Genomic DNA, 4,242 nt, shown 5'->3' with positions numbered 1-4,242 from the left:
TCTGTTTGACCTTTTTATTTTGTATGTCACTTGTGAAAGATGTCTGTTTGGCTTTTTGTGTCCTTGTGTTCTGTATCTAATGTTTTAATGTAATAAGAAAAAAAATCATCAGATTAATTACCTTCTCTAATATTTTATTAAAGAAAAGGCTTGTCACAAATAGTTATGACTCTTTATGAACACACAATCCTCCTGTTATAGGCAGTGAGCATATCCCTGAGAGTGAAACATGTATCAGCTCTCATACTAAAACATGGCTACTTTTGTTCATTGAAAATAAAAAAAAAATAAACAGATTAATTTTTCTTCTTTATGTGTTTTTAAAGAAAAAGCTGCTCTCAGTCAAAGATAAGAACAAGACTTCTCTTATCACAAACTCCTCTTGTTATGGGTAATAAGCAGCATATCCTAATGCTATGCTACTTTATGCCGCTTGCATTTCAACACACTGCAAAAACTTTTTGCACAATGTATTGAAATGCTAAAGCAGTGCACAGCATAGCGCGACCGAATACCGACGCAAGTCCTTGGCAATAAAGGTTGCAACAGAGTTTGTATTTCGCTTCGCCCCTTCCGAGTCAGGTGGAAAATTTGATCTCACTTTCTCGATGGTCCTCTGGTTATAAACAGCTACAACCAACTTTCTTCGTCCTCTGGAAGGAAACGTGTCATGTGGTTTCTCATGTTTGTCGTATTTCCGTAATATATTAGTTTAGTTCAACACGACTTGCATATGTTGTGGCTCTTGTACAGGTCCTTTTACCCTTCATAGAACTTCATAGAAGCCAAAATGCTTCCATGCACTTGCTTTTAAAGCAGGGGGTGCACTTCCGCAATTACTAGTTCCGCCTCTTACGTTATGTTGTCAATCAAAAAAACAGATTTTTGACTTTTGTGAGTTGATTCAGAATCATCCACGTCCACATCGTGGTTCATCTAAGAATCGATTATTTTTCCCACCCCTACTAAATATATTCTGAACTCTTTTCTTTTATAAATCTTTTTCTATATATTGTATAGAACTGAACTGTACTGAATATAATGGAAGGGGACATCATTACATCAATACTGTTCAATACTTTGTGTACTGTATGCACCAGGATACAGAATACTGATTTTAATCTCACTCATTATGTATAAATCTAGATTTATTTATTTGGTCTATACTAGGTGATTATCTTCCTTCTGGTGGACAGTGGCAGGCCCTGTGGCCTAATGGCTACAACATCCTCTTTGTTTTGTCTTGCTTGCTCTCCTCCTTGCTTTCTCAAAACATCTCCAGTCTGTCTCTACAGTCAGCTGTGGAGTAAAGGCTAAAAAAAAAAAGTCCTGAATAAAATGGACCCCTTTTATTAATTCCAGTGGGAAACTGTGTTGTGCAGCCAAGTCACGCAAAGCACAGAAACAACATAAGGACGCAGAGAGGAGGAATACAAAACAAAACAAAACATGAACAGAATGAAACTACAGCCAGGGCCAGACTTTAAGTAAACAATCATGGTGTCTCATGATATTTTGTACATTGGCACATTTGCAAAACATACTGTACGCCATATGTCATATGTTGTTATTTTAAGGTACTTTTATTGTATTCCAGACTATAATCACAGTAAAGTTGCCTCTCTCCTGTAAAAATATACTCTGTATGTTTTTGACACAGTGTGTGGCTGCAGGACTCCCTGTAGAGTCGGCCAAGTTTCAGCCTTGCCTAATTTCAGGTATTGCTTGGCGTGCAAAGAGAGGAGCAAGGATCACCTGCTCTTGGTTGATTTTCTGACATGTCAGAAATTTTGGCTTTCTGACGCAGGCTCTCACACAGTTGAATTAGACCCACGAGTCCATTCCCTAACGTCGGTGCCTTTTTTCTCACACTGCACCTGCAGAAAGTAGCACACAGAGCCTCTGAAAATGCCATGGCAAGATGACGATGGACAGAAAATATGGAGGCCAGGTTGGTCGAGCTGTAGCAACAACATTCGTGCCTCGTTGATGATGCCACCTCTTGGCAGCACAGTGTTAGCATTGTTGCTAATACCAGCTGCAGAGCTTTCAAACTAATCTTTATTGACAGTTATCAATAGCCAGGATGGTCCACGGGGCTGATGGTCTTGTTCCCTGTACAGTGGAAGCCCTCAGGTCATGGCTGGATGATCAGTGTGCGCACATTAATCGTGAGCTTTGGCTTCACATCGCAGATGATTTTCTCGTACAGTATGAGTTGGAATTAACATTTAAAGTTGTACAGTGCATGCCCAGTTCTTTCTTTTGCTCCTCTTTTTTCTCATCCTGTTCCTTTTCTTTTTCATATCTTCATTCTTTCCTCCTCTTATGTCCCCTCTCCTTCCTTTCTCAGCTGTTGCTCTGTTTTATCTCTGATTTCTCCTTCATCCTTTTCTCCCTTGTTTTGTCCTCTGTCCCTTTAAGACATCGTCTTGCCCCTCCTCAATGATGAACCTATTTGCCTCTCCTTTAATTCACTCCTTTAATTCACTCTTTTCTTTCTCTCTTCTCTTCTATCTTGACCTTCTCTCTCCCCTTTTCTATTTTTCCTTCTCCCCAGTTGACTTCTCCCTCCTTCTTTCTCTCTCTCTTTCTCAATGACAGACCATCTGGCCCCAGCCAGGCATCTTTAATGGCTTCATCACGGACTGCAGAATGCTGCTAAACTGAGAGCAATGATTGGCTGAGACGCCCGGCCGCTCCCTGACCCCCAGAATTTAGGCGGTCCTACTGAACATCTACAGTACAGCCCATACAGCTCAGTGCAGCAGGTTCCTATGAACTCAGGCAGTGTATAATGTCTCACAGCTCTCTGCTGAGTGACATTCACACATTTCTGTTCTGATTTCAGGTAAACAGCTTATACACATTTTGTCTCCGGGGAGAAGTGTTCGAGTTTCAGGCAGTATTGATTCTGGAGGGAAAACTGTCAAAGTGGTGTACTCTAAAAGAGGCCAAATCTGTGACAGAGTTTCTGGTATGTAAACAAACATACTGTATAAAAATACACATTAACAAGACAGAGTAAAGTGAGAAATAGATGTGAAGCTCATATCCATAGTTTACACACACAGGTGATCAGACACCTGCTCTGGTTTCAGACCTCAGAGGACAGGCCCAGCTGTCACTCTTCACATTTACAGGTTTTAGGGATTCACATAGATCCTATGACTTATTTATCAAAAAGTTTTAGATCTATACTTAAACTGATTTCTGACAGTGTGCTTTAATTTATAAAATATGCTGTGCCTGAAGAAAAAAAACCTTACTTCAGCAGGTTCTAAGAAAGCTGTGTGTAACTTATGCACCTGTGCACTCGACATTTCAGATCAACTTGAACTGACAGCACCTGTCTGACTTCCCCTTGAAAATACAGCACAAATGAGAGTTAAGTGATGAACCAAAAGACTGTACTTCAACATTTGAAGCGTGAAACCACTGGATTGTTTTTAATGAGACATTGGGACATTTTCTGGACATTTTTGTGAAGAAACTTTTTCACAACCCCAAAACCAAGTTGTTTTTTTTAAATTAAAGTGACTTGATAACTGTACTGATATGCATGTTGGTGTGAGTAAGCCTTTAGTCATGGTGTGTAGTCTGGGAAACTCATACCACCCAGTACAGCAACAACTTCAACCTGAGCTGAGGTTTCATCAGCCAGAATAACTGTGTGGGTTTAACTGTGTTGGCTCTTTCCTTTGGATATGAAATGAAGCAAAAACAATGATTTTAAATGTAGGCATTATTTCCTTTGTTTGGTCTTTTGGCTTTATTGACAGGATAGCTGAAGATTCTGACAGGAAACAGGATGAGGGGGAGTGACACACAGCAAAGGGCCCAGGGCTGGGAGTTGAACCCAGGACCGCTGCAGTGAGGACAAAGCCTGTGTACATGGGACGCTGCTCTACCAACTGAGCTAAACAGCACCCCAGGAACTATTTTTTCTTTTTTGTGTAGATCCCCAAGTTTTGAAGAAAAATGTCTTGAACATATTTATTTAAACAATATAGAAATATCAGTCCTAATACTGAGCTGAACTCTACAGGATGTTTTCATGACGATGAACAGGGAGTGCTCCCATATTTGTCTGCCTGCCCAAGATAATACACTGCTTTCTTTGCCATCACATCTCTGCAGCCACACAGCAGTTTGCTAACACATGTTATTAGCTACCTGGGGTTTTCCTGCCACCAACAAATCTGCAGGTGCACTTAAAGAGTTTTTCGGCACCTTCAGCTG

General features: G+C 40.5%; 1 long non-coding RNA gene across 1 annotated transcript; it reads left to right on the top strand.

The window, feature by feature from the left end:
- The first annotated feature begins 2,623 nt into the window (after nt 1-2,623).
- Nucleotides 2,624-3,467, top strand: LOC119007640. Its single transcript, XR_005071185.1, has 3 exons — nt 2,624-2,771; nt 2,852-2,977; nt 3,329-3,467. It is a non-coding gene; the product is annotated as an uncharacterized LOC119007640 (long non-coding RNA).
- The last annotated feature ends 775 nt before the right edge of the window (nt 3,468-4,242 follow it).

Source organism: Acanthopagrus latus, chromosome 18, assembly GCF_904848185.1.
Source record: "Acanthopagrus latus isolate v.2019 chromosome 18, fAcaLat1.1, whole genome shotgun sequence".
Classification (NCBI taxonomy): domain Eukaryota; kingdom Metazoa; phylum Chordata; class Actinopteri; order Spariformes; family Sparidae; genus Acanthopagrus; species Acanthopagrus latus.
This window is presented reverse-complemented; position numbering and strand designations above follow the sequence as displayed.